This window comes from Tupaia chinensis, unplaced genomic scaffold (genome assembly GCF_000334495.1).
Source record: "Tupaia chinensis unplaced genomic scaffold, TupChi_1.0 Scaffold000097_1, whole genome shotgun sequence".
Taxonomy (NCBI): domain Eukaryota; kingdom Metazoa; phylum Chordata; class Mammalia; order Scandentia; family Tupaiidae; genus Tupaia; species Tupaia belangeri.
Window position 1 is genome coordinate 9,429,649 of NW_006159559.1, and position 27,773 is coordinate 9,457,421.

The 27,773-nt window shown below is 38.7% G+C and overlaps 1 pseudogene; it reads right to left on the reverse strand.

The window, feature by feature from the left end:
- Nucleotides 1-27,773, reverse strand: part of LOC102493467 (ankyrin repeat domain-containing protein 26-like) — a 90,166-nt pseudogene that overhangs the window by 636 nt on the left and 61,757 nt on the right.

Below are 27,773 nucleotides of genomic sequence, written 5' to 3' on the forward strand. Positions count from 1 at the left end.
GGAAAGAGATCCCCCTTGACAGGCTTCTATCACACTGTAACCCCCCTTTCCCAGTCTTCAGCTTCTCAGTATCCTGCCCACATACACGCCCAGTATGTTTTCAGGTCAACTCAGTTATCTGACCCCACACTGATATGTGACCTCCATCCTTGCAGGGCACTTGTCTCACCACTTCACCACCATAGCTAGGCCATAGAGCTCATATACTCAGAAGAGAGAGAAAGAGAAAGAAAGTGAGAAGTAACTCCCCTTGGGGATGGCCACACAGCAATTCCTTCTCTTTCATTCTCCTCTCAGGATTTTGGGCATGCACACACACATGCCTGGCATGAGTTTCAAGCCAGTAGGTCCAGAACTTGAATCATGGTTGGCCATATGAGAGTCCAGCACCTTAACCACCACACTACCTGCTGGCCCCACCAATATTCTTTTTATGCAATAAATATTGTAAAGTAAGTTATGTGAATAAATTTTACTATAAAATGAAAAACAAAATATGTGATTATATTACCCATTTATTCCATTTAGTAAATAATTTACCACTTTTTCTTTGTAATGTGCTTTTATTTTCCAAAATATTTCCTTTTTTAAAATTAACATACCCACAACTTCTTTAAAGTGCATTTTATTTATTTCTTTTATGATAAAAAGACAGAGCAAGGAACCCTTGACAGGGTCTTGCCTGCTGAGATCCTCCACGAGCCTCCTACCCATTCTCCCAGAGGGCTGGGTATATGTGGGTGTGCCCAGCATGTTCAGGTCAACCCAGTATTTGAACCTGGTCTTTCCATATGGCTCCAGTACCACACAGCAGCACTCTACCACCCACACCACCACCATGAGGCAAGTTTTCCAAAATATTTTTTGGTTGACTATCTTGTTCATAGAGAATATACTAAATCTGAGACCTTTATCTTCTATTTTCAGAGTAAAATAACTATAGAAATGACTTCAAAGGCAATCCTTCTTTAAAAAGAGATCCTGGCCTGATTTCAAGAAGTACATAGAGGCTTGCTACACTAGAAGACAAATGGAGGTGTTAAAACTTCTGTATATTGCCTTGACTGCCAAAAACTGCCAAATGCATTCTCCTATGTGTCCCAAATCCCTCATCTATTTTTTGATGCAAATATCTAAGTGTCCTCCCCCTACCCCATGATCTTACTTCCACCACCATCTTTCTCATTATGGCTTTATTAATTTTTTTAGAGAGAGAGATTTTTGCTACAGGGTGCATGCTCTCACCAGAGAGATAGAGAAAGACAGAGAAACAGAAAGTGAGAAATCAACCCAGGGGAAGGCCACGCCTAACCCCTCCTCTACCATTCTCCTCTTGGGATTTTGGGCACACATGCACACAGGTCCAGCATGAGTTTCAAGCCTCCAGGTCCAGTACTTGAACCACATTGACTACATGTGAGTCCAGCACCTTAATCACTACACCACCTGCTGGCCCCTCTTATTATGGTATTATAAAAAAATAATTTCCAGTTTGAAAACTTGGTAGCCATTCCCAGTCTTCCTAGCATACCTCCACACTAGAAGTTGGAAAAGCTAGATATTTCCCTAGTCTCCATTACACGTGAGAAAATGGAATTTGCATTAATATTTTAAGTTATATAGGAAGAACAATGTTGTTAAGTAGAGCTCATTTTAATCAAAATAAGTCGGCAAAACCAGAATTAATTAGTCAATTAGAAGTTGAAAGTGTACCGTGGTCTAATTACTGCCAGGAAGATTGGCAGTATATCAACCGACTTCTTTACTTTTGAGTAAGTGTCACCCAGATTTGACCAGTTTCTATCTGATAGCCATACTGAAGAAGATAAGATTACTAAGACCTTTCAAGATACATTTTACAATCTGTTTTCCTTGAAAAGTTCACCAAGGAATTATATATTTAAAGCTAGAGGGCAGACATGATGACACAGCATACCCTACTGCTCAAGTAAACCCGGATCCACGTAGAGAATCACAGGTTTGGTTCATCGATCAACTGGTACATGCTGGGCGTGTGCATCCATGACCTTGACTGTCTGGGAAGGCTTGTGGGAGGAGTGTGGCATGAGACCATGTTGAGGATACTTGTCATTCTCACTCTTTCTGCCTCTGTTTTGCTCACTCTTAAGAAATAAAATAATAAAGCTTTTGTTTCTAAAAGGGTATATATTTTATAGATGTTTACTAAATTATTTTATGGTTGATTTGGCTTTTTCCCAACACGTTTCAGAAAATTTCTAGTCTAAAATTATTGTAGCTAGAGGCCAAGGAGTCGAACATAATTGCTTGTATCATTATTTTTTCACTGTGCTTGAGCAGCTCCAAGACACTCTCTTGTGCATATGAACTACCTGGGTTCATTTCTATTACGCGGTGCCACCATTATTAGGATCCTCGTAGGAATAAAAAACAGGAATAGTTGTTCTTCTTTTGTATCTTTATCATATACACAGCACAATGTTTTTGTTTCTCTGTGCAGGCTGCTAGAAGACGAAAGGCAAAACTGTGGTCCCAATGTGCAAATGTTAGAGGCCTCAACATATATGTTCTGTGCTAATATCACCCCTGGTTTCATTTTATTTCTCCAACTTTAATCTCTTTCCTAATCTACTCCTTCTATATTTTCTTTGTTTTTGTTTTGTTTTGTCTTGCTTTGTATATTTGTTAGCTGTTGCATAACCCTTTGGAGTAAAAGGCAGAGCAAAACTGGTAACATTTAAGCAATAGAGTAACCAGAAGTTAGTTTGTGAGAAATCCACATGCCTGCATATACACATCAAACCCATCTTATTTTGAATACAGAAAAGGGAACCAAGGACCCAACCAGCAGAATTAGTAGTACCCAGACCAAGTCACAGATATGCTCCAGCACAAAATTCAAAGCAGTACTTGAACATCAGCACCCAGCAGACAGAAAACTCAAGGCATCTACACAAAGGGATTTACAATTTAAGTAAAAGAAGAAAGTTTGATCAGAAAATGAGGCATCCGTATGAGAATCAAAGCAATGAGTCTAGGCAGGAGACAGAATCAAATGATGCAAACAGGATTATTTCCCCCAATCAATAGTACATGATTTGTTTTAATAGAAAAGACCAGTCCACAGGGTGAAGGCAAGAACCATTACCTGAAAAAAATAAAGATAAAGGGCAGGGGGGGAAAAAGATAGCAATGCCTCTAGTGGATGGGCCACCAAGAAGAGATGGTTTAGTGAGCTAGTGCAATATTTGCTCTACAAGGATATTTATATCAAATTCTTATATTTCCTCATATTCTTCTGTCAACAAATGGAGACTATGATCTATTGGGTCCTTGGAAAAGTGTTTTTCTATGTAAAAATACATGACTTTTCCAATGACCCAATAGAACCAGAGCATCACCTTTCCTGGAGAAACACTGACAAAGTCTTAAGTACCAATTGTTCTTTTGACATTCTTGTTGCAGGTCATCATCTCATTAGTTTCATATGTCATTCTGCTGATGAAAAGCAAAGCATGTCTGCATCTGCCACCAGAAAAACGTGTTTAACGTTCCAACATTTTACACACAAAGAAATAATCAACAGAGTGAAGAGACAATCTATGAACGAGAGAAAATATTTACAAGCTATGTATCTTATAAGAAATTAATACACAAAATATGTAAGGAACTCAAACAACTCAATGTTAAGAAAACAACCCAATTAAAAAATTGGCAAATTAGGGACAGCAGGTAGTTTGGTGGTTAAGGCACTGGATTCCCACATGGACAACAGTGGTTTAAGCCATGGACTCAGCAGCTTGGAAATCAGGCTAGGCGAGTGTGCATGTGTGCCCAAAATCCCAAGAGGAGAAAGGATTGTGGTGTGGTCATTCTCCCTGGGGAGTGACTTTTCATTTTCCTTCTCTCTGTTCTCTCCAGAAAATGTATGCAGTCTATAGCAAAAAAAAAAAAAAAAAAAAAAAAAAAAAAGAAAGAAAGAAAGAAAAGAAAAAGAAAAGAAAGGAAAAATATTATCTGAATATACATTTCTTAAAAGAAGACACACAAATGACCAACAGGCATATAAAAAAAATTCAACATCACTATTATGGTTTGAATTCTACTTCAAAGCTAATGTTGAAATTTATTTGCCGTTTTAACAGTATTAAGTGATAAGACCTTTAAGAGGTGAGTGATATCATGAGGGCTCTGCATCGATTAATGTTGCAATCATGGTATTAGGTTAGTTAAAGTGGGACTTCATCTTTTTTTTCTCTGTCTCACATACTTACTCCCTCTAGAACCATGAGTCAAGTTCTTTTCTGTATAAATTACATAATTTTTAGTATTCTGTTATAGCAGCAAAAAGGGACTAAGGAAATCACTGATCATCATAAAAGTACAAATCACAACCACAATGAGATGTCATTTCAGACCTCTCGGAGTAGCTATTATCAAAAAGACAAAATGTGTTAGTGGGATTCAAATATGGTTTATTACCTGTTGACGATGACATGTATAATATTCTCAACTGGACAGGTCTGAGAAGCATTTCATGTTGGGTAAAGTCTTTTTACAAGCAAAATGATAATTAATGATCAAATGTTTAAAAAAATTGGAGTAATAATAATTATAATAATCTGGAAAAAAATGAAAAGTTATTGGATGATGATGAGGGGGATTTTAATGTCTCTGTATTGACTGATATGCATGGTATTCCTTCTGGAAAAAGAAATGTAATACACTGTAAAGTTATATGTGATTCAATGTAATATAACAAGATTATGATAATAAATTTTTTTAATTTCATAATGAAACATATATAAGTAATCTCTATCTTCAGTGACTTAAGAATCACACTATCCACTTACTAATGACAGAAAACTTTAAAATAGGACTGCTTTAAATAAATTTTAAATATTAAAAAAAAAAAACGACAAAATATATTAGGACCAGCAGTTAGCGTAATGGCTATGTCGCTGGACTACCATGTAGTCGACTGCGGTTCGTGTCCCAGACCCAGTGGCTTAAAACTGATGTCAGGTGTGTGTGCGTGCGTGCCCAAGATCCTGAGAGGAGAATGGAGGAGAAGGGATTGCGGCATGGCCATCCTCCCTGGGGGATGATTTCTCGCTTTCTGTCTCTCTGTCTCTCTCTGTCTTTTTGGAGAGCATATGGAGAAAACTCTTACACACTGTTAGTGGGAATGGAAGTTTGTAAAGCCATTATGAAAAACAGCCTGTAGGCACCTCAAAAAATTAAAAATAAAAACTACTGCATAATCCTCAGTCCTACTATACCTGAAAGAAAGAAAATCAGTTTGTCAAAGAGGTATCTGCATGCCCATGTTTATTTCAGCACTATTCACAACAGCCAAGATATGAAATCAAGGTGGGTGTTCATCAACAGATGAATGAATAAAAAAAATGTGGCATGTGTACACTGCAGAATATTACTCAGCCTTGAGAAAGAAGAAAATTATGTTATTTGCAGCAGCATGAATGAGCCTGAAGGACACTATGTTAATTGAAATAAGACAAGCAAAAAAAAAAAAGACAACAGGGACCAGTAGTTAGCGTAATGGCTATGTCGCTGGACTCCCATGTAGTTGACCGCGGTTCGCATCCCGGACCTGGTGGCTTAAACTCACGCCCGGCGTGTGTGCATGCGTGCCCAAGATCCTGAGAGGAGAATGGAGGAGAAAGGATTGCGGTGTGACCAGCCCCCCCCGGGGGGGTGATTTCTCGCTTTCTATCTCTCTGTCTCTCTCTGTCTATCTGGCAAGCGCACGCGCCCTATAACAAAAACCTCTCCAAAAGAAGGAAAAAAAAAGACAACAAAAAACACATTATTTTACCTGCATGTGGAATCAAAAACAGTGGAATTCACAGAAGGAGAAAGTAGAGGCTCAGTCGCAGCAGCACGTGTCACTAAGATACTGTGCTCTGCAGGATGAGAATGCATGGGAGGCTCCAATTCGATTCCTGGTCCAACTTAAAGGCCAGGCATGGAGGAGCACACCTGTAATCCCAGAAACTCAGAGAGGCCAAGAAGTAGAGTATAACAATGATTAACAGGGACGTGAGGGGTTTAGGGTGAGAGAATGAGAAGATGTTGGTCAAAGGGCACAGAATTTCAAATGATATAGGAAGAATAAGTTCAAGAGATCCACAACATATAGTTGTACAATCTGATGACAGTGACTATAGTCAATAACAGCAGAGTGTACTCTTGAAACTTGCCAAGAGGGTATATTTTAAATTTAATCACCACGAAGAAAATAAGTATGTGAGGAAATGCGTGAATTGATTAGCTCGACTTAGTCATCCCACAATGTATACATACATAGAAACAACATGTACGTCATAAAGATATACAATTTTATCTGCCAGTTAAAATTAATCATTTTTTAATTACCAGGAAAAAGTTCTAGCCTTTGATGAGAGTCAGGAGAATTGGGGTTTATTAGAGTGAAAATTAATCACACTCCTACAGGGTCTAGACAAAATGAGAAATAAACCGTTATCAAATGGGCACCAAAATATCCTGGGCCTTGACTTGCAGCCTGAGACCGTGTGACTGAAAAATAGTAGCCCTCTCTCCTCAGGACCAGAGGCTGAGCCTGGCACCATCCTGAGTCCCTCCCACGAGAAGGAATGACTGAAGATGTAAAATAGGACAGAAGCTACTCCTCAGTATTCCCTGCAGAACAAAAGTCCCTATCTATGGGCCAACAGGAACATGGAGAAAGGAGGAAACTAGTCCCTACCCTTCATGTTCTCTTCTTTAGTTCTCTTGAAACATTTGGCTTTACCAGTCAAGCTGTGGTCAACAAAGCCAGTGGCTGACCCCTTCGGGGATGAGAAGAACAGTTTATCAAAGTGCTTCTGCCTCCACCTTCATGTGTGACTTCCTCCCCCATATATTTTTCATGTGTGCATGTATGTGTGCGTAGAGGGATTTATTTTAGATCAGGTCTCACTATGTCACAGTCCTGCCCCAGCCTCTCGAATAGCTGGGAATACAGGCATATACTACTGTGTCTGGCTCTTTAGAGTGGGCCCGGAATCAATCCCCGGCCTTCCATGTGTCCTCAACCTACCAAGCAGCAGCACCCAGCATGTGCTGTCACAACGGTCCCTCTACCCTGTATTGTTTTTTAGTTTATTCTCCTCAGACTGATGGTGACATTTACAGTTTCTGGTCGCAGAGAGCTCTAAGAAAAGTTGAATCTTTTAAATTAACTCCACAACCACGTTTTACTGGAAGCTAAAAATTCACCCTCCGTTCTATTTTCCATCTAAAATTATGCCCAGTTGTATTACTAAATATATTGCACAATAAGCTTTTAATTTTTTTAAAATTTTATTTGCTGAAAGGCACATGGATTCACCAGAAAGAGGGAGGGAGAAAGAAGGGGAGAAAGCACCACCTATAGGAGATGGTCCCTCTACAGTCCTTCTCCCCCATCTCTCCCTCCCTTAGGGATTTTGAGCATGCACACAAATGCACATGACATGTTTTTCAAGCCAGTGGGTCCAGGACTAATTGCATAGTTAGCCATGTAAATCCAACTCATGTAACTGAGGTAATGTGGTAAGGGACCCTAAAAATAATAGTTAAAGTATGGGCTCAAAATGGAAACACAAAATGGCTAAGTTTTAAGATGGAGGCAGTGGTAGCTCCTCCTAAGCAGCATGACCTAGATCTAAAACAAAGTTTTTTTCTAAGCCTCACCACCTTCCAGGAAGAAAAAATAATGACTTTCATGACCCAAAGCCTCAGAACAAAGAATCTCCTAACCTTGGTACCCATTCCAAAATTAGAATAATTAAATGCACCCAGCATGTGCTCCTCCCTATCAGGAGGAAAATAGATGCTCAAGCCCCATCTAGAACCCAAGTCCAAAGCCCTTCCTGACCCAAATAAAAACCCCTTGCCACAGGTTCTCCTTGGCAACCCATTTTCCTAGACCCCCTCCCTTCTTGGGAGCGCTGTTTTTCTTTCCCTCTCCTGTAATAAACTCCCTGCTTTGCTATACTTAACTCTCTGTGTCCACGAATCTAATTCTTCCTGAGGATGAGACAAAAACCTGTATCTTGCTGTGAGTGTGGGCTCGATCACCCCTGAGCCCCCACATTCCTGTGTCATAACTACAAGGCTACAGGCTGATCCCGCACAACAGATCCCTGTTATCCTAAATAACAAGGAGAAGTTAATAGTATAAGATGTCTTCAATTTAAACAATATAACCCCTCTCACTAAAATTTCTAGATAAAAATTAAGTCTCAAATTGCAGACCCTTGTGGGTTAAAGGCCAAAGAAATAAAAGTCCAAAAAATTCTTCCCTCCAAACGTTCATCTGATAGACTTGCCTTAAGAAAACTGGAGTTCAGCAGTGGAAGCTGGGCTTTCTATGTGAACGCATGGAGCTCCTATAGCGTCACTTTGGGATAGTTACCATCAAGCCAGACTGGCAAGCATCTGGAGGGAGAAGAAACGTTAGATCCAGGGTCTGGGGATCTGATACATCTTTTCCAGGCATCAAAGTTAGCACTTGCAAATCAAATATGATCAGGAGAACTGTCACATCAAAGGGTTAATGGTGTCTCCTCTGGCTGTGGGCCATTGGTAGAGAGAGATGGAGGAGTTCCACCTTCTCTTTCAAAGCATGGCATTTAAGATATTTAGGCCTTGCAAAATTTAGAAGACTGACCTGTGGTGACATCCCAGCATAAGATCTTCCTGAAGGCTATCTTCTTTCCCATCTTATATTTTCAGAAACTGAATTTCCATTTCTCCTTTGAGCCCTTCCTCTTGGGACAAAGCATGGACTCTGCCCAGGAACATGGACTCTAGAGACACTGCCACCCTCACTTTGAAATCAGAGCATCTCACATGCATAACAACCTCGCCTTCTGCAAAGTCCTTTCTCCTGCTCTTGTCTCTGCATTTTTCTCACCTATGGCAAGATATCAAGATATTTTTTTCCCTAAACCATAAGGCTACTGTGATGGCTCTTGCTCTTGAATGTCTTAGGCCTATGAACTGCTTCTCAGCATGGATTGTTCCCACATTTCCACACCAGCCCAGCGGGATAATCACCCTTAGCCAACTCTTGAATTGAAACTTATCCTGAAGCTTTTGAAGACCACCATTAGCAGGATAGCTTCATAACCTAGTGGTTAAGGTGGATCCCACATGTCTATCCACAGTTTGAATTCTGGTGCTGGTGGCTTGGAAAAACACACTGAAGGTACTTGTTTCACTGCCCAAAATCTTGACAGAATGGAGAAATGGAAGAGAAGGGATTGTGGTGCGACCACACCCCATTAGGGTATGCTTCTGCCTCTCCTTCTCTCTATCTCTCTCTGGCTTGCCACAGGTTCTCCTTGGCAACCCATTTTCCTAGACCCCCTCCCTTCTTGGGAGCGCTGTTTTTCTTTCCCTCTCCTGTAATAAACTCCCTGCTTTGCTATACTTAACTCTCTGTGTCCACGAATCTAATTCTTCCTGAGGATGAGACAAAAACCTGTATCTTGCTGTGAGTGTGGGCTCGATCACCCCTGAGCCCCCACATTCCTGTGTCATAACTACAAGGCTACAGGCTGATCCCGCACAACAGATCCCTGTTATCCTAAATAACAAGGAGAAGTTAATAGTATAAGATGTCTTCAATTTAAACAATATAACCCCTCTCACTAAAATTTCTAGATAAAAATTAAGTCTCAAATTGCAGACCCTTGTGGGTTAAAGGCCAAAGAAATAAAAGTCCAAAAAATTCTTCCCTCCAAACGTTCATCTGATAGACTTGCCTTAAGAAAACTGGAGTTCAGCAGTGGAAGCTGGGCTTTCTATGTGAACGCATGGAGCTCCTATAGCGTCACTTTGGGATAGTTACCATCAAGCCAGACTGGCAAGCATCTGGAGGGAGAAGAAACGTTAGATCCAGGGTCTGGGGATCTGATACATCTTTTCCAGGCATCAAAGTTAGCACTTGCAAATCAAATATGATCAGGAGAACTGTCACATCAAAGGGTTAATGGTGTCTCCTCTGGCTGTGGGCCATTGGTAGAGAGAGATGGAGGAGTTCCACCTTCTCTTTCAAAGCATGGCATTTAAGATATTTAGGCCTTGCAAAATTTAGAAGACTGACCTGTGGTGACATCCCAGCATAAGATCTTCCTGAAGGCTATCTTCTTTCCCATCTTATATTTTCAGAAACTGAATTTCCATTTCTCCTTTGAGCCCTTCCTCTTGGGACAAAGCATGGACTCTGCCCAGGAACATGGACTCTAGAGACACTGCCACCCTCACTTTGAAATCAGAGCATCTCACATGCATAACAACCTCGCCTTCTGCAAAGTCCTTTCTCCTGCTCTTGTCTCTGCATTTTTCTCACCTATGGCAAGATATCAAGATATTTTTTTCCCTAAACCATAAGGCTACTGTGATGGCTCTTGCTCTTGAATGTCTTAGGCCTATGAACTGCTTCTCAGCATGGATTGTTCCCACATTTCCACACCAGCCCAGCGGGATAATCACCCTTAGCCAACTCTTGAATTGAAACTTATCCTGAAGCTTTTGAAGACCACCATTAGCAGGATAGCTTCATAACCTAGTGGTTAAGGTGGATCCCACATGTCTATCCACAGTTTGAATTCTGGTGCTGGTGGCTTGGAAAAACACACTGAAGGTACTTGTTTCACTGCCCAAAATCTTGACAGAATGGAGAAATGGAAGAGAAGGGATTGTGGTGCGACCACACCCCATTAGGGTATGCTTCTGCCTCTCCTTCTCTCTATCTCTCTCTGGCAAGTACATGTGCCCCTGACAATTAAAAAAAAAAAGACTATCATTAGCAAAAAGTCACCTTCGGTCATCCTTTAGGCTAAGAACTACACAGTGGGTGTGACCAACACCTGAAGGTATGCCCAGAGAAGAGGCCTCAAGAGGGACTGGAAAGCTAGGTCAAGAAAAAAAAAAAAAAATCCAGGATCTTAGGTACTGCAGTGGTGGTCTGGCCTGGTTGTCTTTTAGTCACCATGGTAATGGTGATTTGCAGAGGTGGTCTGGTCAGGTGGGCATTTAGTTACCAGGGCTTGTAGAGTCTTCACTCTCTGAGGAAATGTAGAGTGGGGAAAAAGGTGGGAGAAAGTCTATTACAGAGTGGAGTTCAAAGCAGGGTCACCAACTGCCTGAGTTTAGAAGTGGTCACACCCCCATTACATACACACACACACACACACACACACACACACACACAAGCATCTCACTAACATTAGAACCTTACGGATTTACCCCAAATGCATAAAATTCTGTGCTTTGTTAATTCGTTTGGCTCAAGCCCAATAGTTAAGTCCTCATGTAACTATTTAGGAAGATATTCCTAAGCAAGAGAAAAAGGCAATTAGATGGCTTCCCCCACCACAGGCTTCAAGTCTGAGTCAGAGCAAGGCAAGAGAAGAGAGATATACATTGAATGAAGTCTGGAGTTTGGGCTATTATAGTCAACTGGATATTTTAATTACTGAGCTATTCTGTTTCAGAGTCCTAAAAACTCATGGATCTTCCTTGGGTTTCTTTATTTTTTTTTTTCTTTAGAGATATTTTTGCTATGGGAAGTGTGCACTCACCAGAGAGGCAGAGACAGAAGGCAAGAAATAACCCCCCAGGGGGGATGGCCATGCTATATACAATCCCTTCTTTTCTAGTCTCCTCTCAAGATTTTGGGCATGCACACACACGTGCCCAGCATGAATTTTAAGGACTCTAACCATGGTTGAATACATGGGAGTCAGCAACATAGCCATTACACCAATTACTGGTCCCTTCCTTGGGTTTCTTATCTAGGGCTATGGAAGAACAAAATGAGATACAAAGTTCAAATGGAGTGATGAGAAAGAAAAAGTTTGCATTAGCCTCTCAGTTTTCTTCGCCCAACTTATTCCATTTATCAACTACAAACGCATTTCTCAGACAGGTAATAATGTGGTAAGAGCAGAAATGTTTAGTAAGAGTAGATAACTTGGTTTTAATAGTCATCTAAAAATGAGGCAAGGCTATGACACAAATGACACATTAAAAATACTGTGTAATTTAGAAATCCAGAGCACTTGCTCAGAGCTGAATCACTGCTCTATACATGATTATGTAAACACTGCTTCACTGATGTTAGCATATTTTTCCTGCAGCTCTTATGCCCATAGGATATTTCTTCAAGTATTCTCAGGGCAATCCCTATTTCAGACAAAAGGCTTCAGTTTAAAAGTAGAAAGCAGACCTCGCAAGAACCTCAGATATGTCCCATTATCTTTGTATATTTTTTCTTTCAAAAGTGCCACATTCTGCTGAGACCTATGGAACCAAGTTTTATATTTTTAGCACAAAAATATATTCCAAATTGATCTTGCAATGTAGTTTTTTAAATGGAAGAAATTTTTGCATACTTCATTTTGTGTACTTCAATGGAGGAAACTTTAATGAGTGCTCTAAAATCTTTGCATAATATTAATAGTCAATGTAACTAAAAATTAACATGATTTACAATACTGCTACTTGCTGTTTGCTAGAAAACACCAGGCAAATTATTTAAATTCCTTCTGTTTGAATTATCAGCCTTCCAAGCAGAAGTGGCCAAGACTGGCCTACGACTACTAACAGGATTCTTCCGTATGAACCTTTTGCCTGTACCTATTGGCTGAATGGCATAAAATAGTGTCCTTTTGCTAAGGTTGTCTGGAAAATCCATTTACAGTTATGCTATTACACCTTACAGTATAAAATTAAAAACTCACACTAGAGTTATTACTTTACCAAACGACACTGTGTCTTTTCCTATTGTGGAAATATTCAGGGGTTGGTTTGTTGTTGTTAGCATAGTATTTGGTATACTCTATTTTCTGTATCACTTCATCATATTCCTATGCTTCTGCCTGCTAAAAGGAACTGAAAAATATGAGAGATAGAATGACTACAGACTGCCTTCTAGTTATGACTGAGTCATATTTATTAAAAACTTCCAACACGTTTCAACTGATAAATTCAATAGTAGCACTAGAAGCATCAGTATTAAATGCGCGATAAAACCATATCATGACATTCACAATTCCATTTGAAAATAAATAATTAGATTGGAGAATTCAACCTAAGTTAGTACATTGTATGGTCATATTGACCTTGCACTTTTCATCTGGACTCTCATTTGCTATCACTGGACATGCCTGATTTAGCATCATGCAAAGGCATTGGGCCAAAACTGAAGGGGAGGGTATGTTTTCATTCTTGTTCCTTTCCTGTAAAGATATTATGTCTAAAATATGTTTTAAACTAACCCATGTCCTTCTTTGTACTCTTAACTCTTGCAAACAAAATATTCTAAGCACAAGCATTATTTTCTTACTTTTGTTCAGCCTTTATTAATTATCTACGGTGACCCAAGAACATAAAGTTTTGTGTTTGTTTGGGCTTTCAGTTTTTTGTTTGTTTGTTTGTGTTTGTTTGTTTTTGTTTGTTTCTTATTTTTTGCTATAGGGCTCATGTACTCACCAGAGAGATACGAAGAGGGAAAGTGAGAAATTAACCTCCCCTTCTTCATTCTCTTCTTGGGATTTTGGGCATACATGTACACACACCTGCTTTGTTTGTCAAGCTGCTGGGTCCAGGATTCAAACTGCACAGTCAACCAGGTGGATCCAGCACCTTAATCGCCATACCACCTGCTGACCCTAAACATGCTTCTTTGTAATAAGGATCAGCTACTCACCACCACCATCCCATGTTATTCCTCTTTATCTGTTCATTAACAACATACACCAGTCTTCCATGGTTGCGTTAAACTCTTAGCCTTGGTTCATGAAATGCAAAACCATGATCAAGGTATATGTAATTAATAATTCAGAGCTAACTTAAGATCACCCAGTTAAGTGGGTGGTAACTATAGGCATCTGTGAACAAGCTACATAATTACAAGAAATTAGTCTCTCCAGTTATAACCCTGCCCCTAGATTCAGTTCAAAATAACATAAAGAATAGGTCTGAGAGCAGTACATGAAAAGCATAACTGCCTTTGCAATTGAGTTCCAGTTCACTGCACCTGCTGAAAAAATAGTTAAAAGAGCAAAATCATTTCACTCTCCAGTTGGGAAATTAAAAGCTAGGTGAAGGCTCTACCCAGGATCACAAAAGTGCCAAGTGAAGACCAAGACAAGGGACTATGAACCAGAAATTGAACTCAGAGATGCATGAGGCTATGGGAAGTACGAACAAGACAGGTGAGAGATCCATTAGCCAGGATGTGAAAACAAAACCTAAGGTATTAGCTACTAAAGAAGCAACTGGTTTAAAGAAGTGAAAACAATGTTAAGAAGGTAAATTTGGCTCTGTAATTATGGTAAGCAAATATCTGTACTTCAGGAACTCAGAGAGAGAGAGAGAGAGAGAGAGAGAAAGACAACATCATTAATGAGAGATAGGAGAAATAAAGCGGGTCCAGATGCAAGGAAAAAGCATCCTTACTATCTTTTACTCTCTTTCTACAGACTGTTGACCAGACAAGACCTGAGAGGTAGATGCCACAACTGCAGGGAAAAGGATTCTACAGCTTTAGATATGTATGTCCACACAGGGAATAAAGATTTCTTTCTTCACTCATCTCTAGGTTTATGCCTGACACTCCTAGAGCAAATGGCTAATTAACAACAGAAAAGCAAATATATTTATTTAATGTAAGTTTTACATACATAAGGACCTTCAGAGGTGAAGACCCAAAGAAACAGAAAAACTTGTTTTTGTTTTTGTTTTTTATGATCAGTAATGCAGAAATACACCTGGAGCACAAAAGTGTGTGATCTTTGGTAAAACGGGGAGGACTTAGTTTGGATTATTATTGGCAAACCTGAGTCCTAACTTATGTTAAGTATTTTGCTCACACCTAATTCTATCTCAATAATATTTTGGCAACTTACTTAATCTAGATTTGGTGGCTTGGGGTGGTAAGGGGTATGGTAGTTTACTTTTTATCTATTATTTTGTTGGTAAAGTCATGGTATATTTTTGCATCAAAAAATATACAAAAATCCTTTTTTCTGCATTCTTATAACCATATATATAATTAATTAAATTGTGAGAGTATAGGATTATAATTAGGGTTTGAGTTAAAGTTAAGGATACAACTAATATAAACAGGTTTAAGACCAAGCACAACCTACCTTTGTGTGCATACAACTCAACAGAGAGTATAGTTAATCTGGCAAGTAAATTTAATGGCAGATGGTTCAGAGATTATAATTTTAGTATAATTTATAAGTTAAAAATGTTATTTTTAAATTTTAAATGACAATGATAGCTTTTTTAACTTTAAAATTTTTTATTTATTTGTTTGTTTGTTTATTATCATTGTTTTCTAATTTGACCACAGAGAGAGAGAGAAAGTGAGAAAACAAGCTGCCAAGTACAGGACTCTCTCTGTGGATGACTATGTGGGAGTCCAGCACCTTTAACCATCATGCCACCTGCCAACCCCTTACATTTTTCTTTTAAAGTTTTTTTCTTTTTTAAAAATTGATTAATCAATTTACATTCATTCACTGAGCATCGTCACAGCATACAAAATGTGATTTCCCATCCATAATATACCACGTAGTGACTTAATCATACATGTTATCATCAATAATTTTCCATTTATAGTTTTAAATAATCTAACTACTTTCAATAGCAAGTTCAGCTGATATATACATATCTGTGAATACATGTCTGACTTTAGGTGTAAAACTCAGAGTAGAATGAATATACTATAAAGTAGCACCTAGCTGATGCTACATAGCTTACTACAGTGATTACATAGGTATTTTAAAACATTTTTTAATTTCAAGAAAAGCAGTTTTAGTTTTAATAAATTAAAGAGATGCTAGGAAACTGCTTAAAACTTAAAGCCAGGAAACAGGTTGGATTCTGTTCAAATAGTAGGTACATGAACCTATCAGCAGCTCAAGTCAGAACAAAAATCCTTAAAACCAGAAAACAAAACCTAGAAAAAAAATGAACAATGTTTTAGTCAAAAGTCATAAAATTCTATTTCACCAGTTCAGTCTCATATACTTAATTTATCTTGTGCTGTGGTCTGATCTTCCCAATTAAATTCTGGGATATAATACTCAACTCCAGACTTGTCCCTATGACTAAGTTGGCCATTTTCTTAGTTTTGAACTCTTATTTCTGTGTGTCTGTATTTAATTTTTCTGGTATAGCACTCCCTTGAGAACTTCTTGGAGATCTGGCCTGGTGTTGGTAAATTCTTTCAGGTTTTGTTTATCTGAGAATGTTCTTGTCTTTTCTTCTCATATGAAGAATAACCTTGCCAGGTACAGTATTCTTGGTTAAAATTGCTTTTCCCTCAACATTTCAAATATATTTTCCTATTATTTTCTCGCTTACATTGTTTCTGATGAGAGGTCTGCTGTTAGCCTGATGGGATATCCTTTGTAGGTAACTTGATGTTTCTCTTGTGCCATTCTTACTACCTTGTCTTTGTCTGTGGTTTTGGTCAATCTGGCTATAATGTGTCTTGGAGAAGATTTTTTTGGGTTGATTCTATTTGGGGTCCTTTGTATTCTTGGAACTGGATCTTTGACTGACTCTCTAGGTTTGGAAAGTTTTCTTTCATGATTTCATGGAATAGATTATCAATACCCTTATGAGTCTCTTTACCTTCTGGGATACCAATTATCTGGATGTTTGGAAGTTTCATGGTGTCTAGTATTTCTCGGATATTATTGTCCCAACCCGGGGGACAGTCAAACAGGTTTCCTGAGGGAAGAAGTGAGAGACGGGACGAACGACGCAGTGTTACAACATGGAGACGACGCAGTGTAACAACTCTTCAGGGTCATCTGTTTATTGTGGGCAGCATGGAGACGACACAGTGTCACAGCTCTTCAGGGTCATCCAGAGACGACGCAGTGTCACAGCTCTTCAGGGTCATCCAGAGACGACGCAGTGTCACAGTTCTTCAGGGTTGTCCAGAGATGACTCAGTGTCACAACTCTTCAGGGTCGTCCGGAGATTGTGGGCCAAGGATCATGGTTATATACATGTTGGTGGGTGGTGATTTGTTGTTCTATATGTAAATGAAGAATTGTAAAAGGTAAGTTATGATTGGTTGCTTTTGTGAACCAATCATGAAGTGTCAGATATGCAAATATGAGGAATTCTAAGCTCACCGATTTGCTATGGGAAGTGGCCAATCAGAGTATGGTTTTGAAGGTGAGGTTTTGAAGGGGAGCCAATCATGGCCTTTGGAATTGTTTGCTGAGAAACTGAAACCTAAGGGCGATATTTACTGGTGCACAGCCTCCCACATATTATTCTCATTTTGGGGAGCAATTTTCTCAGTCTTTGTGGATTTTTCTAGGCCAGCGATTCTATCTTTTACAGCTGAGATTTGATCTTCTGTATGATCTAGTCTGCTTTTAATATTTTCAGGGGAGGTTTTGAATTTCTGTACTAGAGCCTTCATCTCTAACAGTACCATTTGATTCTTTTTTATTATGTGTATTTCCTCTTTCAGATCTTGCAAGAATTTTCTTACCTCTAAAACTCGTCAGCTCCTTTCTCCTGCCTCTTGTGCAGTTCATTGTCTCTCTTCTCTTCCATCTGTTAGTTTTGTCACTATGAATATTCTAAATTCTTTATCTGACATTTCCATGAGTTTCATTGTACTGTATGAGGATGAAGAGGAGTTATTCTTTTCCCTTGGAGGGGAAGTATTTTCTTGCTTTCCCATATTACTTATGTCCCTATGGTGATTTCTGGTCATCTGATTGATCATGCATTTCTTCCTAATTCTTGAGTTCAATCTGAGCCTTCAGAGGTGTGCAGGAGGAGGTGATCTGCAATCTTTCTTCCATTCCATTTTTCACTCTTTGTGCATTATATTCAGTGAGAATTGAAGAATATTCTGACCCTAATTGTATTCATATGTTTAGATCCTGTTCACTTGGACCTGTCTAGACACTCAGGGTGTGGAGGCCACTAGAAATGAATCTAGAGGGAGAAGTCTCAGCAAAAAAAAATCTTCATTTTTAGTCAATGAAAGCAGTATTTCACAGCTCAAGTTCAGTAGCCATCTCAGGATGGGCCTGGGTTTGTGCTTTTCCCACTAAAAATGAATCTGGAGAAAGAAGTCTCAGCAGAACCCTTTCATTTTTAGTCAATGAAAGGTGTGGAGGCCACTAGAAATGAATCTAGAGGGAGAAGTCTCAGCAAAAAAAAATCTTCATTTTTAGTCAATGAAAGCAGTATTTCACAGCTCAAGTTCAGTAGCCATCTCAGGATGGGCCTGGGTTTGTGCTTTTCCCACTAAAAATGAATCTGGAGAAAGAAGTCTCAGCAGAACCCTTTCATTTTTAGTCAATGAAAGTAATATTTCACAGTTCAAGTCTACATTGATAGTTTTTTGAAAAAATGGAAAGATAGGTTGCTTCTAAATCAAAGTGGAAGATTGGGTTATTTGGGGTATATCTTTCTGAAAGTTACTGAATTGTATGACCATTAGATTGAAAGGCAGGTACACACCTTAAGATTACAGTCAAACTTTACTTTCAGATCTTGCAAGAATTTCCTCACCTCCTGAATCTCGTCAGCTCCTTTCTCCTGCCTCTTCTGCAGTTCATTGTCTCAAATGATAGAGAAGAAAATCAGTAAACAGATGCTTCAGAGATATCAGCATTATTTTCCTGGCCATATAGAGCTGTCATCTCATAAAACCCAATTCTCGCTACATCGGTATGCTGCAAATGAGTCTCCATTGCTCTCCACCAAATGAAATCATATATAAAGTGTGTAGATATGCCTGGAGCAGTTCTGTTAACAGACTAGTCTAGATATGTTCTTGTGACTGCCTCTTCTGAGCCAGGTGCAACTCACCAAGATAAAATACTACAGCAGAGTCAGATACAGAGTAATACATAGAGACATGGACACAGTTGTCATTTGTCATCCATGCCCAGCATAAATTAACAAAGCCAGGATACATACATTGCAGAATATAAAGCTTCTGCAAATAAAACAAAGATAATTTAGATAGCTGTCTTGCAGGTCATGCTAATGGATTCTGACACCAGTCAAAGGTCTCTTGTGCATAGCTGTTAGTTGAAAAATGCTTCATAACTAAAAAATTTGGAAGACATATGGTTACACTAAGTTAAACAAAGTTTTTGATGGCAATGTCGTAGTTGTTAGTCAGACGGATGCTATAAATAACCATGTCTCCTAAACTAATTTCAATGCAAGCCACTTTTTTTCTAGTAGCCATTTCCCTAGATCAGGATTCTTTTAAATATGATTTAAGAAATGCTGCTGCAGCTGATGTCCCGTGCGTTACATGCGTGTTTATGTTGGCTCCAAATTCTCACAGTAAAACCTCCTGAACTTATTTTTAGGTTTCGTATGTCATCTTAATGTGGGTCATTCAGACCTCTGTTCAAAGAACTATGCCATTCTGAGAATTACAGGGGATTCTCAGAGTCAAATGCTGACTCTGTTCTTCAGTTGTTTATAAGGTAGTTAGAAACACACACACATGGAACAGTGAAAATATAATTAGTGGTGGCAATACTAATATCATAACCTATGAATTATTGGGCATCTGCTGTGTCTCATATGTTGCCTAGCTTATATTGATCTCATATAGGTCCCAAACACTAGTAGATATTACTATTCCCATTATCATGTGGAAAAACTGAGACTCAGAGGTGTTAAATTCCTTACCTAGTGTCACATAACTGCCAAGTAATGGAGACAGATTTCAGCACTCTACTAGGGCAGCTGAAATGTTATATTTCCAACAGGTTTCCTGGGTGATTCCTTTCCCAGGAAGTTTGGGATCCTGATTGCTCAAAGTGTGGTCCAGCAACCCAGACATCAACATTACCCAGGGGCTTGCTAGATGTATTCAAGCTCTACCCCATATCCAGGAAAGCAGATGTTAAGATGTTCAGGTGATTCTTATGTACTTTAAAGTATGAAAAGCACTGTATTTCTCCAACTTTAATGTACCAGTGGATCACCTGATATCTTGGTCTAATGCAGATTCTGATTTAGTAGGTCTTTAGTCTGAACCGGAGTCACAATTTGGTGTTTTAATTAACTGAGGCAGCACAGGTGGCTGGTCTGTGGATCACACTTTGAAGAGCAAGGGCCCAGACTAAGGATCACTGTGAGGATTTGTGGTATTAAACGGATAAACGATAACCAGAGGACACATTGAATAACAAGAAATGCTCTCTTAAATGACCTGCATCAGTCATATCAGTATGGTAGTGAGTGTTAATACTTTTTAATAAATTTAGTCCTGCTCCTACCTCCACCCCCACCACTTCTCTCTTACAAATGCATGGGTAATCTTCCTGCTTTATTTTCCCTTGTGGCAACAAGTATCTGACTATGAAGTATATTACTTGAAAGGTTTCTTAGTATTCATAGAAGTATTCCTACACTGCATCATTTGGCCAAAGTATCTATTCATTGCTAGTTTACCATCATTATTATAGTGAGTATAACAATAATTAGAGAAACAAAAGGTGGTGTAATCAGCCACACATTAGTTACTATATAATTTCTGAACTTCCAAATTATTCAACTTTTATGTTAAGAAGAGGTTTGCTTCATTGAATCTTCCAAATAAGCCTCTGCTTAAGTCAGTATCAAATCCGAAAAGAAGTCACACTTTCCATAACCTGTCTCATAATGCTAGCCAATTTGAACAAATGACCTTAGAGATCTTGTTAAAGAAAGAAGTATTGGACCAACAGGTGGTGTAGAGGTTTAGGCTCTATTTCTCACAAGTCTAACTGAGTGGTTCAAGTCCCAGAGCCAACATTCCAGGCACGTATGTAGGCATGCCCAAAATCTTGAGAAGAAACTGGAGAGATATTGCAGTCTGGTTATCCCCCTAGGGAGGCAATTTCTCACTCTCTCTGGCAAGTATGCGCACCCTACAGAAAAAATAAAACTAAATAAATTAAAAAGTAAAAATTAAAAAAGGAAGTGTTATCAACATACAATGCTGTGATTAATGAGGGAATAAGAACTGAATTATATAGAATATAAAAATCTTTATTTTAGTACCAAGTGATTCATTCTGAGAACTAAGTTTTCATGTTAGCTATAAATTAATGACCTCATTTAATTAATAAAGTACTCAAAATAAAATCATAATGTTATCAAAAAATGAAAAATAAAAATAACAAAGTTAATATGTCTCTGTAGGCCCAACCTCTGTGGTGCAGTTGGTACTTTACTGAACTGTGGGGCTGGAAGCCATACACCAACATTGACTACAGTTCCAGTCCTTGGTCCAGTTGGCCCGAAAACATGCCAGTGTATACACTTGTGTCCAGGTCCTTGGCAGGCTGAAGGACTGGAGAGAGGGGATTGTGGTGCAACTGAGTCTTATGGAGGGTATTTGTCTCTCTCTCTCTCCTCCCTACTCAATCTCCCTCTTTCTCTGTCTCTCTAATGCACACACTCTATCATAACTAAAAATATATGTTGGATCAGCTCTGTGGTCTGGTGGTTAAGGCAACTAGATCCCACACAGCTATCTGCATAGTCCAAGTCCCACACTTAGCAGCTCAAGAATCACACTGAGCACATGTGCATGCAAACCCAAAGTCCTGAAAAGAGGCTGCAATGGAGAAGAAGAAATTGAGACCTGACCATTCTCCATGGGGAGGGGGACAGTGGGTAACTTCTCCTATCCCTCTCTCTCTCTGGCAAGTGTATGTGTCCTTTGGTTAAATATATATTTATATTTAGGAGGTGACTAAGTCATAAGGGCTCTGCAATTACTACTTTTTTGAAAGATCCCCAAAGGAGTTTTCTTGCCTTTCACTACATGAGAACACAGCTAGAAGGGGCCATTTATTAAGCAGAATAAATCCTTGCCAGAGACTGAATCTTCTGGTGTCTTGATCTTTGACTTCCCTGCCTCCAGAACTGTGAGTAATAAATTTCTGTTGTTTATAAATTAGCCAGTTTAAGGTATTTTGTTTTATCAGCAGCAATGGACTAAGACAGTGATACTTAATGGAAAACATTTCAGAATGCACTTTGCCAAGGACATTTTTCTAGGCCTAGCTCAGGAAGCTTCCCAAGATTTCCTAGCCCTTCACACATGTCACATCCCCTCCTTCACACATGTATACCCCATAACACATCACTTTTCATGGTCTCCCTAATCTAAGTCATGTGCATGAATTTCTGTCTCCCCCCTTTAGGCTGTGACATTCTGGAAGACCAGGTCTTTGTCTTACTCACGGTTTTTCCTACATACCTTGCACATAGTGAAGTATATGTTAAATATTGTAAAATTGATTCAAATTATGCTTACAACCCACACTTAAAAGTGAGAGCTTCCTCCAGGTTCTCTGCGAGTTTAATGTTTGCTCTCATATCTGTGCATTTCTATCTTACCCTTGCTAGTTGATATGCATTAAATTTTTCTTTTTAAGTTCATATAAAAACATCTGGAATGGAGAAATCATTCTCTTATACTTCTGTTTTGGAGCTAAAAGGAAATTAGACTTTGGCACGCTCCTAACCAAAAAATGACATACAAACCTTTCTTGGCATAAGCATTTTCCCAGTAACATCCAGTTATACAAATTGTCTTCTGAAATATTCTCACCAATCCTGTATAGATAAAATTGCCTGAGTTTGTCATCACCAAGATATTGGCAAAGTGTCTGGATATTTTTGTTTGTTTTTCCCTTTTTTTTTTTAAATTGTTAGAGGACATGTACACTCACCAGAGAGAGAGAAAGCACCACCCCCCACACACAAACACACACACACACACTGAGGCATGATCATCCCACAATCCTTTTTCCTTCTTCTCATCAGGATTTTGGCATACACAAAGGCATGTACCTAGCCTGTCTTCCAAGCCACCAAGGCCAAGAGGCAAACAGCAGTCAGCCAGGCGGGATATGGCTCCCTCAACCACTGAATTATGAAACCAGTCATCTAGTTTTTCCTTTCGAGTCACAGAAAATAATAGATTTTGTTGTTGTTTTTCTAGTTCAAATGCTTAGTAATATTAAAAACATTGAGACTTTTTGTTAAAAAAAAAGTTGGGATTGGGGCTAGCAGATGGCAAGGCAGTTGCATCGCTGGACTTCCACATGGTCAACTGCTTTTTATGTCCCAGACCTAGTGACTTGAAAATCATACCAGGCCCATGTATGTGCATGCCCAAGATCCCATAAAGAGAATGGGTGGGGAGAAGGGATTGCATCAAGGCCATCCACCCTGGGGGGTGATTTCTCACTTTCCTTCTCACTGACTCTGTCTCTCTCCCTCTCTCTCTCTGGTGAATGCATGAACTCTAAAGCAGAAAGCCTTAAAAAAAGAAACAAAGTATTGGGATGAGGAAGTGACTGGAGCTCCAGTTATACTTGCAAACAGCAAACATAAATCAGAATTTGCAAAAAGAATTCTCAATATAGAAAGAGGTTTTCCTATTCAAACACCTTGCAATATAAGAGCCAGTTTTAATAGGTATAAGTTATATAAGATCTGGAAAGCTTTTTTGAACAGGTGCTAATTTAAATGGAAATTTCACACAACAAATTTGATTATGCTTTAAAATTTTAAGACTGTAGGAGAGAAATGAAATAAAAGTAGGTTTCGGAGTTTTCTATTAAATATTTCTCTTTACATTGAGTTTTATAAAGTGACCTCCTCAAGCTATAGAAAATTCACTATTCACAGCTTTGGAAAGCAAGGACCTCAGAGGATATCCATTTAATGAGATAAACTGCTGTGAATTAGGGGAGATCTGTGGTCACTATCCAAGCCACCTAATCTGCTCCCTGCACCAAACAAGCCAAAATCCACCCCAGGACTTTCTAGATACCAAAGCATGGTGTTAAAAACATTAAGCATCCACAGGCTGACCTGATTGGCATGCTCTTATTGTTTTTTCATCTGCACTCCTTTTCCTTCAATTGGCTTTAAAGTAGGTGAAATGAGAATTGAAGCAGACTGTAAAGAAAGGAAAATAAACCGTTATTCAAAATGTTACACTCCAAACCTAGACTGGTTCTAATTTTTCACTGAAATTTGGTTGTAATATATTTCAGAAATAGGGCACCTTTTAAAAGCGATGTAGAATTTTACTTACATGAAATACAAGGAAATTCAAGCAACTAAAATTCTTTCAGATTGTTACTAGAATGTAATTCTATTTAGAGATATTTGTGATAATAAAATGCTACTTAAAACAGAAGTAATGAGGATTGGAGAGGTGTGAATAGAGCCATTTTCTAGGCTCTGACTGGGGAGAATAAATGGTCCACTGGGCCATGCACATAACTGCAGCCACCACATTGTCTAAACAAGAGAATCTGTGACGTTTGGCTTGTGTGCATGTACTGGTGCTAAGCGTGTCTTCATTTACAATATCTTTTGAGACAATGAGAACAACAGTTGAGAACATAGGACAGGTGGCAGAAGCTAATCATTGGGAAAAGACAGTAGATTTGTTTTAGCTGGGGAAAGTCGTTAAACTACACACCCTTCTCCCCACACGAGCCAGAATCAGACCAAAGGAAGAAGGAAAGCATCTGTAATTTGACTTTGCTTTTTAGATGATTCTACTATCCTCAAACTCTTATTAAAAAAAAAAAAACTCATAATTTTTAAATAACAGAAGATCACTACTTTTCTGACAAATCAAAGAGGGAACTACCTACTTTTATAGTAATGCCATAGAGGATTTTAGGACTGGGAAAAAAAAAAAAGCTGTAGGAATCTTAATACCTGGGCCCTCACTTTTTCTTGAAGAAACTGAATAGCAGGGAAATTTAATTGCTTAATCTTAGAGATGATATAGTACAATTAAAATAAATCAACACCAATAGAAAGTGAATGTTTATGGTACTTTATTTTTTAAAGAGAGAGGATTCAGCTATTTTATTGCTGAGTAGTGTTTTACTTGAAACACTACAATTTGCTTACCCACTCATTCACATGTCAGTGGACATTTAGATCATTCCCAGTATAAGTCTATTACAATAATACTATGAACATTAGCATGCAAGTCTGTATCTGTATACAGGCCTGCCTTTTTCTTTTCTTTTTATTTGTTTTTATTTTATACTTTCAATCACTGTACATCACCACAGCTTATAAAATTAATTTCCTAGCACAAATACACTACACAGCAGTCCAGTTAAAGATATTATCACACACGTTATCATCATTGGACAATTCTCCATTTTTGTGTTACATTCTTTACCAAATAATTATTGAACATTTACTATGGGGCAGGCATTGCCATTGCATTTATCTCCAATCCTCACATCTATTCTACACTTTGCAAGATAAATATTTCCACACAACAAAATTGATTTTTACAGATTAGATAGGAAAGTACAAAGGCACAAAAAGGTTAAGAAATTTTACAAAGATCACATAAATAGTACTGGCAGAGCTGGGGTTTGAACTTGGCCATCTTACTCCAGAACCTGCACAACTCTAATCATACTCCTCTGCTTGCTACTTATCACGTTCAGTGCCCTGCTAACTTGTGTAAAAATAGTAGCAGCAAAAAAAAAATTCTACTTCTGTGGAGTTAATATAAAGAACAAAAAAGTAAATCAATAATTAAAACTAGAATTGGGCCAGCCAGTGGCGTAGTAGTGAAGGTGGCTAGATCCCACATAGCTGACTGTGTTGTTTGAGTTCTGGACCCAGCAGCTTGAGAAAAACTCTGGGCACGTGTATGTAGGTGCCCAGAATTCAGAACAGTGCCGTGGAAGAGAAGGGATTGCAGCATGACCATTCCTCAGGAAAGTGCTCTCTAACTTTCCCTGTGTCTTTCTCTATCTGTCTCCAGTGAATACACACACTCTTTAGCAAATGAAAAGAAAAAAAAAAAGAGGATACTTGTATACTTTCAAATTTTGGTAAGTTAGCACAAAGGAAAAAAGCAGGTATTATAAGAGGAACACCTAAATGTGTGAGTTCAGAAAAGTGAAATGATATCTGAGGCTGAGAAGGGCCCATACACATGAAAAGAATTTAAGGCACTGAGGCCAAACAAAGCTCAGTGGCAAATTGTGACACTCTGCCAGGCTAACCCACATAAGAAGGTCTGGCGTTCATGCCTGGAGACATCCCTGAGTAAGCGACAACTGTGCCTATATGCCAGGGCTAGCTCAGGCTGGAGGTAGATCAAAGCATCAAGATCTTGTTGGAGGTGCTGACTCTAACTCTGCCTCTTTCTCTGTCTCTCTTGGAAGAAAGGAGAGAGAAGGAAAGAAACAAAGAAAAAGAGAAGAAAGAAAGGAAGAATGAAAAAGAACAAGAAAGAAAGAAAGAAAGAAAGAGAGAGAGAAGGAAGGAAGGAAGGAAGAAAGAAAGAAAGAATGAAAGAAAGAAAGAAAGAGAGAGAGAAGGAAGGAAGGAAGGAAGAAAGAAAGAAAGAATGAAAGAAAGAAAGAAAGAGAGAGAGAAGGAAGGAAGGAAGGAAGAAAGAAAGAAAGAATGAAAGAAAGAAAGAAAGAGAGAGAGAAGGAAGGAAGGAAGGAAGAAAGAAAGAAAGAATGAAAGAAAGAAAGAAAGAGAGAGAGAAGGAAGGAAGGAAGGAAGAAAGAAAGAAAGAATGAAAGAAAGAAAGAAAGAGAGAGAGAAGGAAGGAAGGAAGGAAGAGAAAGAGAAAGAGAAAAAGAAAGAAAGCAAAGAAAACAATTAGGCACAAGAAATAGCATATGCTGAGACCCTGAGATAGAAGAGTTTAACTTCCTGAAGAAACTGAAAGGCCATCATGCCTAGAATGTTAGTAGTGTTCAGGGGAATAATGCCAAAAGAGCTGGCAGAGGTAGGCAAGGAGGCTGGATCATGCATAACCGCAGTCTCAATGAAAGATTTGAAATTCACTTTCCAATGGGTGGTACAGGTGTCCTGGGAGGGAGTAGGGTGTATATTTTCTCTTTCCTCAATGTGTAGGCTGCCTCAACATACCACCTCATTTTTTTCCTGTTATCTATCATCTACTAGGACCTTTGTCTCTCCTCTTTCTCTTTATTTGGTCTTTCTGTCTAATAAAACTACTGTCATCATTCATCATGGTTTCAATATCCACAGAATTACCTACCTGTGACTCATATTTTCTTGGTAGCTTCATCTCTAATTTACTTTGCAACACTCCACCTAGTTCCACACTATGGTTATAGCTAGGCCCCTTGTTTTATCATCAAAAATGGATTCATGTTCAAAATACCTATCCCAAACATTTCATTCTTCACTCATCACTTCAAATCCACTAGATCACTTGCTAATACCTTTACTGACAAAATCCATTCCAAAGGCCCCATCATTTCCTTACTATCAGTCCATCTTCTTCACCTTCTCCCTAAAGGTGGAAAGTAAAAACCCTGGTTGATGGCAATATTTAACATGGTTAACCAAACAGTTGAATATTGATGGAGACAATGGCACGGGTAGGTTGACTTATTTCATATCATATTCATGACCACAAATCCCAATGGGCCTTCAAATCATCAGCAATCTGGCAATATTTCTCTACTCTTTTTTGCTGCTTTTTAAGACTTTTTTCATACCTTTTGCTCATACTTTGATTTTTCCCCATTCTGCTCATTCAGGGACCTCACTTTGCTTCATGGAGAAAATAAAAACCATTGAACAACAACTCATTCATCTTTATATTACCAAATTTATAAACCCTGCAAAACACATACTTCCTACTCCTTCCTTAGTCTTGAAATAAGAAAATGTGTCTCTTTCCC